We start from the raw sequence: 13403 nt of genomic DNA on the forward strand, positions 1-13403 counted from the left end.
TGATCTATGATATGCAAATTAATTTACATAAAATTTACCAAATTAGCTCTAAATATAGTAAAGAACTTAGGATAACATGTAAATAATCAATTTCAAATTAATGAATAAAACATGTTGGTATTACAGGACATTTTCCACAAACAGGTATTAATTCCACATTACATAATAAACACTAATAAAATTGAGCTATCTGTTGTTGTAACATAAAATATTTCGTGTTATTCTCCTCTAAGAAAATTGATTGCATTAAAATTATTTTCTTAAAAAATGAAACTGAATTTTTTTTTCTGATTTAGTTTTAATAATTAATGAAATAATAGCTTGGTTCCACAGACTGTTGCATCAATACACAATTATTCTTGCATTATTTAAAAATATTTAAGGCTATGGATAGATAGATAAAGATATAGCTATGTGACTAATAACAGATAGATGACAAATCCAGATGCTCATCCATTACAGTTATTTAGAACATACAAAGGACTAAAATTCTAGGTTAAATAGCTCAGATCTTATACCTGCAGCTCCCTATAACTCAGATGTAGTTCACCATTCACCTAAAGATTTAAAATCTAATTTTCTATTCATATTGATCACATGTCATGATTATAGAAATCTGCTATACTAGAAGGACAGTTCATCTAATTATATTGCCATATTGGTCGTGCTTCTCAAGAAAAATCAAATCAAGAAAAGTCCCCTGCTCCCCAAAAAAGCAAAAAAATAGCAACAAAAAAGTGAAAATGCTGTGCTCTGATCTTCTCTCTCTCTGAATGTGGATGATACTTGTCATCACAAGTCTATTAGAATTTCCTTGAATCACCTCATTGTTGAAAAGAGCTAAGTTACTATTATTCACTAATATAAATGACTCTATCAAAATTATATTCTTTAAAACATGAACAAAAGAAGTTCTTGACTTTAACTTTACAAATTATTAGATTTATATCTATTTCACGAACTTCTACTTTTGTCTATTTCCACATCATTCAGAAAAAAATCATCACTTCAGGATTTAAATCTTATATATGACTATGTAAATATTAGCAGGCAGATGACAAGCCTGAGTAGTAATTTACCTAATTGTTTTGGACATGGACTGATTACACATTTAGACTGGAAATCATAAAGTCTTAGATACTTGCATTTTGATTCTATCTTCTAGTAATCACTTGTTCTGATTATAGAAATTTAACATGAAAGGGAAACATAAGGGAATGATTGTGACAGCAACAAACTGGTCCTTCTGGCCTAGGTCTAATGATATAAAATGACAACACATGTATGCCTGGATGAAGCATACTTATTTCTGTTTGATTTCAGGAAAGAATCACAGTTGATCCATCAAACTATACATGAATTCAAAACTCAAAATAATTTCACTTACAGTTCAAAGAACTTTAAGATTAAATGGAGAGTATCATTGATCAAAGTTGAGAGTTTGTTATGATATTTTTCTTCTCATGGAGTTGTAAAAAATAATTACCCATACTCAAATATACATTAGGAATTTTGCTTTAGTGCCTTTACTTGGTTTTCTATTTTTCTCAAGTTTAAACTCATCCTGATGTAAAGAAGAATCATTAGAAACTACTTCTCTATTATATACAAACTGATAAATTCTCATTAAGTCATTTTCATTGTTTAGAAATTTCATAATCCAAACAAGCTCTTTTCCCAGTATTCATGATCTTGGCCAAACAGATTTTTTTTTCAATAATCTAGCCAGTATACCAAAAGTGGGAATTGATAGACTAAGCCAGGTGGACTTGCCTTGTGTATCCTACCCATCCTTAAGATGTCCTAGACTGTAATCTTTGACAACCTATCTTATAGAGTGGAATAAATTGACACTACTGTACTTCCTCTTGCACACAAGGTGGACTGTTCTGAGTGAACAGAAGCAGTCTGGATAAGGCTTTCATTACATTATTCTCTTCTATATAAGAGCAAGTGGTCAGCAGGGCTCATAATATAATGTAACAGTTTTCAGACATTTAAACAAGGTGCTTGGTGACAATTTGCCATTCTCAGTAATTCCTTTTACTCCTATTTCCTTAAAGAGCAACATCAATTCTTCATCCTTAATCTTGTTTATCTGTTTATGAGGCTTTTTAGATAAGGTATATATTAAATTAAATATAAATATTTTGCTTCCTAGCTCCATTCTCCCCAGAATTTCAAGCTTCAAATCACAAAGACCCACATAAAGTTTCCCAAATTTTTAACTGTGTGACATTTAAAACTCTTCCTCACTTATCTTTAGTCCAAACCTGGATTCCACAATCTCACAAGGAATCCATAGCTTATCAATTTACTCATAGGTCTTTTTGATTATCACGTATGTGCTTCAGAATCAAGCGGCACATTTTCATTATTATATTTAATAATAAGATAAAAACATAGAGTGTCATGCAACCATCCCTCTTAGAGAAAACCAAAACATTCACAAAACTTCTCAACATGCTTAAAACTTCTCTTAATTTTATATACATCTCTAAGAGATATAATTTGAAAATCCACTTTTCTTATATCTATCATATTTTCCCTTCAAGCCTTTATTATTTGTCTTTACAAGTCTTCTAGCTCAATTACTCAGATTTGCAAACCATATTTCAGACTGTATTCATTCCATTGAATATTTCTTTATAAGTTGAGTACAAATTGCTGTTAAATCCAATGACTTAGTGAATTTTTTCCCCCAATATGTAATATAAACTCATGACTATTATTCCCTAATTTATTTATATACATTGCTCCCTCCCCTCAGAATTTGTTAATTCAGCTTTCAGAGTGAAATTTTTTGAATACAGTTCATATCATGACATCTTTGGTACTCAATAAATTTCAAATAATTTCCATTGACTGAGAACTTCACAAATATTAACTTCTCTCTTTGATTTTTCAAGTCCTTCACAATTTTATTTCTACTTTTCCAGGTTACCCTAGTTTCCCTTCAAGCACATTATAAGCCAATCAAACTTGAGTTGACATTTCTCTTACTGTGCTCAATTCTCTGCCTTTTTGTCTTTGTACAATGCATTTCTCTTCATATTCTCTTTTTAGAATCGAGTTTCCTTCTAAGCACCATTCCTGGGCTACATCCTGAAACTATTTTTCCTGCTTCCCTTCAGCTACTTGTCACCTCATGCAAAATTGGCCAGTATTATCTTTCCATACAGAGTACTTTAAAAGTATTAGTGCAGTTAAAACTTTTCATATTAATGCCATTAAAACTTAAAATTTCATTGCCTCTTAGGGTACCCTGTAATTTTGTAAACAGGTGGGAGTATATAGTGCTTAGAAATTATCTCCAAAGCCAGGAAAACTAGTGTTCAAGTCCCTCATATGACCCATAATGTCACATGCTAGCTGTGGGATTCTGGGAAAATCATTTAACCCCCAGGGATCTCAACATAATTATGAATTTGAGAGAAGGGGATTTCTTCTTTTTTTCCCTTTATTTTTTTTTAATATTTATTTATTTTTGCTGGGACTGTTCGGGTTAAGTGACTGGATTTCTTTATCTGTGAATGGCATTTATATGATACAAGCCACTTTAGCTGTTTTAGCTCACTTGACTCAGCATTTATATATGTATATTTATGGACATTATACATATATTAATAATAAATGTATGCACGCTTATATGTGTGTGTGTATGTGTGTGTATTGCTCTTCATCAAAGAATTCATTGATTTAATACCTATCCTTCAATAGTACAAATACTTACATTAAAAAGTAAACCTGGGGAGTACAGGGTCTGTTTCACCTTTTTTTTTTTCTTTATATAACCTGTAGTTAGCACAGGGTCAAACACATGGCAGATATTTAATAAATAATTATTGATTAAATGGTAGATGAAATAATGAGTGGAAGACCTCTTTAGAGTTTCTATCTTTTCAAGTTACTCTATGAACACAGAACAATCTTTGTTTCAAACTAGGGCTATGCTACTAATTGCATATGACTGCATGTCATTTAACAGCACAATGTCATAAGAATCAAAATGTTAACTTGCTGAAAGGACAAGGCATGTTTTTCAATAGGATTTGAAGATGAGAGGTAGCAAAAAAGCCATATCATCAGCAATACTTATATCTGGAAGAAGTGGTAATATAATTATCTAGAGAGAAGGATGGATAACATATGAGCAACCCTAGTTCTGTATTGGCATTCATAAATCATTAAATGAACCATAGGACAGTCTCAAGCATATTGGGCAGTTTCATTAAGAATAAATTATAGTAAGTTAATTCACAAAATTCATGTGACTGCTATTACTCTAGTAGTAATACTCTTCCTACTCTTAATCTTATCAATATTTTAATTACTACTGGTAAACACTTTAATATTTAAACTTCTCCAATTAATTATAAAATGTATTTTTGTGTATTATGTATACACATATATTTAATATTTAAACTTCTCCAATTAATTATAAAATGTATTTTTGTGTATTATGTATACACATATATTTCCAAATACAAATGTATATAAACATTCTTTGTACATGTATATATACAAATATATCTTTTTGAGTATGTGTATGTATGCATGCCAGATAAGTCATAGAATTTCCAGGTACAGAATTTTGGACATTTATGGATGCTACAATTTTCCCACCACTGCAATGAAGATGATAATAGCACCTAACTCCTAAGGTTGATATAAGACTGCAATGAGATAATATTTGTAAAATGCCTTGTAAAATTTAAAATATCATATAAATGCTATCTATAAAAGTAATAATTTTGGTATATATTTCCATGTATGTGTATGTGTGTGTGTGTATACACATACATACATATATCTACACACACATACATACATCTATTTATAAATTTATAAATATGCATATATACATGGATGAGAATATATGCACATCTATATTAGGCATAAACGAAGCCTCACATAAGCTAATATATCTAAAGAACTTTGTCAAACTTAACATACTATATTATACTAGCTATTGTCTATGGAGAAAAGGGGAGTAGCAGATTTCCTGGGTCACACGTTACTGATCAAATCTTTTCCAGATTTTGTTGTTGTTGTTGTTGTTGTTGTTGTTGGGGGAAGAGGGGAATGAAGAGGAAAGCTTAGAGGAAAATCAATAAGCAAATTATCCATTTAAAATCTTATCAAACATTGTATTTTTTTAAAATCATGCCTAAACGAGGCCTGTAGGAAGGGTAAATGTTAAAAAGAGAATGTTAAAAAAAAATACCTTCAATTTTGTAATTTACACACCAATGCTCAGAAACTCATCAGGGCCCGCCTTCAATCTAGTCAGTTTTATTTGATGAAATAAAGACTATCAGCTTGTGTCTCCCAGAGCATAAGATTGATCAGCCTAAACCATTAATCAAATACAGTGGATAGGAAAATTAGAAATAATAATATGAGGTGTTCTGATATCATAGGCTGAATGTAATAGCAACTTGATCTCGCAGGAAATTAAAATAATTTAACAAAAGGCCATAGTTAACAGACTGCATGATGAAATTAAGAAGGGAAATCTTGCCTATTAATCATGCAAAAATACAATTAAATTATATTTGTTATTTTCATGGTGGTGAGTTTCTAAATTAAAATATTAACCCTTTATCAGTTCTCCTGTGCTAAGAATTCTTGATCAATGGTGGTAATTTTCTTTTTGAGTCTGTAGACTCAAAGATTGAATATATACATACATAAGATTAGCACTATGTGCCAGACATTGTTCTGGTTAGAAAAATATAATTTCTCCTCCAAAAATATATTATCTCATTTGGACAAAACTGCAAATACTAACATATTTCAATTTTCTAAATAGAAAACAATTCAGAAAATCTGTATGATACTTTCCAGTAGGTCATACATTGCAACTTAAGAAGTGTTTGTTCATGATGGAAATGATTTTTCCTTTTTACATTCAACCATCAACCAAAACACACATCTGTGTGTGTGTATGTGACAGAGAGAGAGAGAGAAAGAGAGAGAGAGAGAGAGAGAGAGAGAGACAGGGAGAGAGAGAGAAAGAGAAAGAGAGAGAGAGACCTTGATTCAAATCCTATCTCTGTAATTTGCTACATGTATTTCCTTAGGCAAGTCACCAATTTGGCCTTGAGTTTCCTCATTATATGAAATGAGAGTATGGGTTAGATGAAGCCTGTGATTTCTTAACTCTAATTATGCAATTTGCTTAATTTGTGAATCAATGCAGTGTTTTTGATACAAAAGCTTTTTAATTAGTTTATACTCATTTCTCAAGTCTCTCAATCTCTTTTTGCAGATTGATTTCACTTTAGTGTACTTGAAACATGCTGTGTTCCAGTCAAATTGACATACATTTTTCCTCATATATGAAATTCCATCCTCATCGTCACCCTTTCTCCTAAGTAAGGCAGTCTGTCTTTTTCATACCTGCATGTTTTTATGCAAAGCTTTCTTTAAAGATTATCCCAAATGCTGCCCCTTAAGTGATAACTCACTTGATTTCTCCTCATTGTTAAATGGTATACCTTTTTAAATAAAAAAATGTGTATTACTTATATTAACATTGTTTCATATATCTCTAACCCCCAACTTCCCGAAGTGAATAGCAATTCCTGAGGGATAGAGATTTATTTGGGGTTTTATATTCCTAGCAATTAACAAAACACTTACATTCCTAACACTTAGGGAATATTTGACGACTTGGAATCAAATATTTTCTATTGCTTTAATTTTTATGCAACTCATAGAAAAAGCATTTAGTTGGCTAATCTAGGCCACTGAGACTTATTATAGACTAGCTGTTGAAAGTCATTCTCTCTCTGGGAGGCCCAATGACATTATAAGTGAAATGTCTTAACTTACATAAATGAATTGAGTATAAGAGGGGCAAAGATGTGCAAATATATCAGCCTCACTCTCTCCTCCAGAGTCACCAAAGTCCAGTGGCAATTCAAAGGTTAACGTGACTGGTGATGGCCAAGAATGTGGTAGATGACCTTATCTTTTCTAAATTCAAGTCTTCCCCAAGTTTCTATTTATCTGAATTTATTACAATTCAATGACCAAGTTGAAACAATTCATCTTCACCAAGACATCAAGTTGGGTCAGAATAAAAAACAATTTCTATTTACAATCATTCTCAGCCATCAGAACCTGAACAATGAGTGACAGAGTTTCAATTGGGGCTATTATTGGCCATTCAAAGAAAGTCAGAGTGATTTAGATTTTAAGGTAGAGCTACCCCACTATTTAAACATAATACTTTTTACAAATCTGTCTTTTCAAAGCTATATTCTAAGAAATCAAAAATGAGAACCACACAGGAAAAAATGGAAATGACTCCACCTTAAAAAATAAAATAGTGAGGGGCAGTTAGGGGGTGCAGTAGATAAAGCACTAGCCCTGAAGTCAAGAAGACCTGAGTTCAAATATGACCTCAGACACTTAACACTCCTGGCTGTGTGATGCTGGGCAAGGCACTTAACCTCTATTGCCTGAGGGAAAAATAAATGAAATAAAATAATATAGTTAATTAAAGGAAGAAAGAAAACACAAATGAATAAAGGAAGGAAGGGAGGGAGGGAGGAAGGAAAGAAAGAAGGAAAGAAGATGGGTACCCAAAAGGCAATGACTATTATTCTCAATTAACATAGTAATAAAAGTGACAACAATACATTTTCCTTATAGCCCAGTTCATTCCTGCTCACAAATACTGAGAGAGTAAAAATAAATTTACATCATATATTTGTAGGGAGGAACAAATTAAAAAAAAATGTGTGGCAAAGTAAAACTCACAGTACCAGATCTGAAGATCCTTCTTCACGAATAGTTTAATGTTCTTCGTGACTTCATGATAGTTTAATGTTCATTTTGTTTTTCTTGAAAAGGACCAGTGATATGATGGGAATGATGTATGACAGCCAACAAGTGAAGGAATGTAGAAATATTTTGATTTTGTGCTCTTCTCACACCTTTTTATTTCCTGAAATTTTATTCAAAGATGTGTGCAATTGCTCTATGGAAATCCAGCCAATGATTGTATCTAATCTGCTTTTGATTCTGAACCAAACTGGAAGGTAAAAAGCAAGCAGCTGCCATCCCTATTACAATTTTCTTACTCATCGATCACCCTGATCAGAAAATTCTTTTTCTTAATATTGCTATTACTGTATGTATGTTTTTTTTTTCTTTATTCCTGCTGAAATCTTGCGTAATATCAGGGGAAAATATATTTAAAGGAAGAATAGGGAAAACCTACTTTCCAGTCCAAATCACATACTTACTATTTTTTTCTCACATTGTCAGAGAATCAGAGGGATGGAAAGGACTTATTCCAGGCGATGATATGTGTAAATTACCTTAGACTAATGAAAATGTATCTTCTTTTAAAAATATCTTCAGAAAACATCATGCAGTTTCCACAAAATTATACTAATGTTTTAACTATCTTTACAGGCAGAAAGTTATATTATATCTAAGTCTAATTGTTTACACAGTGTTTTAATTTAAAAACTTTAATATTATATAAGTTGCTGACTTATTTAACAGAAATAAAGGACTCATTTTAACCATCTGCATTTTAATAAAATTAATGATAATTTTAAAGTCAATGTTTGTTGGAATCTTTACAAACTGCTAACTCATTAGAGTTGATAGATTATTGATCTGATCTTAAAAGAAGATGTTTGGGCCCAGAACCTGAAACAAGGTACTAAGTAGAACTAATTAGTACAATGCTTGTGTTTACACCTTTACTCATCGGAGTTCACAAGTATGCCAGATTCACAAAGTAAACTTTGTAACTTTGTGAATTCACACCCGCCTTGAAGCTCTTAGGGCCAGAGAGCCCTCTGGGAAAAAAAAAAACCCATAATCCCTCTCTCTTGTATCCCACAATTCCTCTCCCTCATATAAAAGAAACAAACAGAGGCTCTCGGACAGATTTCAGTGGAATTATGCCAGAAGCCCTCTCTCCGAGGCAAGAGAGATCTATTCCAGAATATTTTCCATTTGGCTGGCTGGTGGCGGAAGAAAAGTTTTCAGAGGAAGAAGCTACGAGTGGAGAGTTCAGCGGAAACCAGATTCTTCTTCATCTCACACCACTGTGGTTGGTGGCTGGGCTCCTGCACTCCCCCCACTGAGACCAAGCTGGTCTGAAAGACTCACCAGAAGGCTAGCCGAGCCCCAAGTGAAGGAGACAAGAGACAGAAGAAAAAGCAAAGGCAGAGGCTGAAGGGCAAAACCTTTGGATTTGGAGCAATCAGAGGGCTCTAAGCTAACTGAGCTATATTAGAGACAATAAAAGATCTGAACTTTTATCACCTGGCTGCATTTTAAGGTGATTATTACTTTCAATTGCAACTAAGACTGCCTCCAAGAAAACCTCCTTCAAGAAACCTACCCTCTCCCCCAGAGAGAAGTATTCTACTTATTTTAAAAGAAGATCACCACAAATGTTCATTCTTTTCTTCTTTTAATTTCAACAAAAATGAATACCTGAACATTGGAGAACATAAATAGAGTTAAATGGACATAATCCATTTTGCCTAAGCAATATTTAAACAAGCATCTTTTCTTCCATAGATGTGAAAAGTGGATGGCCATTTTTTTCTGGAAGACTTTAAGGAGCACAGAGAACAATGGAATTCACTTTCTCTTGAGGCAAAACCCTTTACTTTGAAATCGGTTCCACTCTTATAAAGTTTTTCTTTAAGTCAAACATAGTTGTGCCTTTTTTTTAAACACTGAGCCATGAACAAACATCCTTCTTTTCCTTGGCAAATCTTCACATCTGTAAATATAGCTATAATTCCCTTCCTTTCCCTCTCCCCTCTTGCAGGATAAACATTTAAAATTCTTTTATTATTATTATTATTACTATTACTATTATTATAGCTTTTAAATTACAAAACATATGCTTGGGCAATTTTTCCACATTGACTCTTGAAAAATCTTCTATTCCAAATTTTCCCCTCCTTCCCCTCCCCACTCCTAGATGGCAGATAGTCCCATACATGTTAAATATGTTAAAGTTTATGTTAAATCCATTCTATGTATACATATTTATACCATTATCTTTCAGCACAAGAAAAATTGGATATAGAAAGAAAGAAAAAAAAAACCTGAGAAGGAAAACAGAAATGCAAGCAAACAATAATAGAAAGAGTGAAAATGCTATATTGCGGTCCACGATCATTTCCCATAGTGCACTCTATGGGTATAGATGATTCTCTTCATTACTAAACAAATGGAAATTGTTTGAATGATTTCAATGTTGAAGACAGCCATGTCTACAGAACTGATCTTTGTATAGTCTCGTTGTTGCCATGTATAATGATCTTCTGGTTCTGCACATTTCAGGTAGCATCAATTTTTATAGGACTCTCCAGGCCTCTCTGAAATCATCCTGTTGGTCATTTCTTACAAAACAATAATATTACATAAGAATCATATACCATAATTTATTCAGCCATTCTGCAATTGAAGGGCATCAATTCAGTTTCCAGTTTCTATCTACTACAAAAAGGGCTGCCAAAAATGTTTTTTCTACATGTGGGTCCTTTTCCCTTGTGTAAGATCTCTTTGGGATATAACGCCAGTAGTAGCATTGCTGGATTAAAGAGTATGTACAGTATGATAACTTTCTAAGCATAATTCTAAATTGCTCTACAGAATGGTTGGATTCATTCACAATTCCACTAACAATGTCCCAGTTTTCCCACATCCCCTGCAACATTCATGATTATCTTTTGCTTTCCTTTTAGCCAATCTGAGAGATGGTATCTCAGAGGTGTCTTAATTTGCATTTCTCTGATCAATGGTGATTTGGAGCACATTTTTATATGACTAAAAATAGTCTCAATTTCTTTATCTGAAAATTGTCTGTTCATATCCTTTGACCATTTATCAATTGGAGAATTGCTTGGTTTCTTATAAATTTGAGTCAATTTTCTACATATGTTGGAAATGAGGCCTTTATCAGAAGCTTTGGATGTAAATATGTTTTCTCTGTTTATAGCTTCATTTGTTTTGTTTATACAACAATTTTTAACTTATTATAATCAAAATTATCTATGTTGTGATCAATAATGAACTCTAGTTCTTCTTTGATCACAAATTCTTTCCTCCTCCACAGGGCTGAAAAGTAAATTATCCTGTGTGCTTCTAATTTATTTATGATATCATTCTTTATGTCTAGATTATGAACCCATTTTGACCTTATCATGGCATACTGTTTTAAGTGTGGCTCAGTCCCTAGTTTCTGCCATACTAGTTTCAATTTTCCTGGCTGTTTTTGTCAAATAGTGAATTCTTATTACAAAACCTGGGGTCTTTGGGTTTGTCAAACACTACAATGCCATAGTTATTGACTATGTTGTCCTGTGAACCCAACGTATTCCACTGATCAAGTTGTCTATTTCTTAGACAGTACTAAATGGTTTTGATAATTGCTGCTTTAAAATAAGTGTTAGATGTGGTACAGCTACACCACCTCCATTGACTTTTCATTAATTCCTTTGAAATTCTTGACCTTTTATGCTTTCAGATAAATTTTGTTGTTATTTTTTCTAGGTCAGTAAAATAGTTTCGTGGGAGTTTGATTGGTATAGCATTAAATAAATAGATTAATTTAGGTAGTTCTGTCACTTTTATTATATTCATTGAACATACCCAAGAGCTCTTTGTATTTTTCCAGATGTTTAGATCTGACTTTACTTGTGTGAAAAATATTTTGTAGTTTTTCTCATATACTTTCTGACTTTCGCCTCTCAAATAGATTCCCAAATATTTTTACATTATCGGCAGTTATCTTAAATGGAATTTCTCTTTGTCTCTCTTGCTATTGGATTTTGTTAGTGATGTATAAGAATGCTGATGATTTATGTGGATTTATTTTGTATCCTGCAACTTTGCTGAAGTTGTGTATTATTTCTAATACATTTTTAGTTGATTATCTAGGGTTCTCTAAGCATATTATCATTCTTCTGCAAAGAGTGATAATTTGGCTTTTTCATTACCTACTCTAATTCCTTTAATCTCTTTTTCTTCTCTATTGCCAAAGCTAGCATTTATAATAAAATATTGAATAGTAATGATGATAGTGGGCAAACTTGTTTCACTCCTGATCTTATTGGGAATTGTTCCAATTTATTCCATTGCATATGATACTTGCTAATGGTTTTAAATAGATGCTACTGACTTTTTACAAAGAGTCCATTCATTCCTATAGTCTCTAGTCTTTTAATAGAAATGGGGGTTGGATTTTATCAAATGTTTTTTTCTGCATCTATTGAGATAATCATATGTTTTTTGTTAATTGATATAGTCAATTATGTGAATAGTTTTCCTAATATTGAACCAGCCCTGCATTCCTGGTATAAATGCTACTTGATCTTGGTATATTATCCCGGGAATGATTTTTTGTAATCTCTTTGCTAATATTTTATTTAAGATTTTTGCCTCAATATTCATTAGGAATTGGTCTATAATTTTCTTTCTCTGTTTTCATCCTACCTGGTTTAGGTATCAGTACCATGTCTGTGTCATAAAAGGAATTTGTTAGGAGTTCTACATTCTTTATTTTTCAAATGGATTATATAATATTGGAGTTAAATGTTCTTTAAACGTTTGGTAAAATTCACAGGTAAATCTATCTGGTTCTGGGATTTTTTTCTTAAGCAACTGATTAATAGCTTGTTCAATTTCTTTTTGTTGTTGTTTGTTTAATGGGACTATTTAAGCAATTTACTTTCTCCTCAGTTAATCTGGGTAACCTATGTTTTTTTTAGGTATTTCTCCATTTCCCTTTTGTTATCAAATATATTGGCATAAATTTGGGCAAAGTAACCAATTATTGCTCTAATTTCCTCTTCCTTAGTGGAAAGTTTTCCCTTTTCATTTTTAAGACTAACAATTTGAATTTCCTCTTTCCTTTTTCTAATCAAATTTACCAAATGTTTATCTGTTTTGTTAGTTTTTTTTTCATAAAACCAACTCTTGGTTTTATTTATTAATTCAATATTATTTTACTTTCATTTTTATTACTCTCTCCTTTTATTTTTAGAATTTTGAGCTTAGTATTTATTTGATGATTTTTAATTTGCTATTTTTCTAGTTTTTTTTAGTTGCAAGCCCAATTGATTGATCTTCTCTTTCTGTATTTTATGCAAGTAAGTCTCAAGAGATATAAAATTTCCCCATAATACCACTTTGTCTGCATCTCACAAATTTTGGTATGTTTCTCAAAATTATTGTCATTGTCTTGGATGAAATTAATTGTGTCTATGATTTGCTATTTCACCCATTCATTTTTAGGATGAGATTATTTAGTTTCCAATTACTTTTTGGTTTATTTTACCCTAGCTTTTTAATGAATGTAAATTTTATTACATCATAATCCAAAAAAAATGCATTTATTATTTCTC

The sequence above is a fragment of the Antechinus flavipes genome, chromosome 6 (genome assembly GCF_016432865.1).
Source record: "Antechinus flavipes isolate AdamAnt ecotype Samford, QLD, Australia chromosome 6, AdamAnt_v2, whole genome shotgun sequence".
NCBI classification, from domain to species: domain Eukaryota; kingdom Metazoa; phylum Chordata; class Mammalia; order Dasyuromorphia; family Dasyuridae; genus Antechinus; species Antechinus flavipes.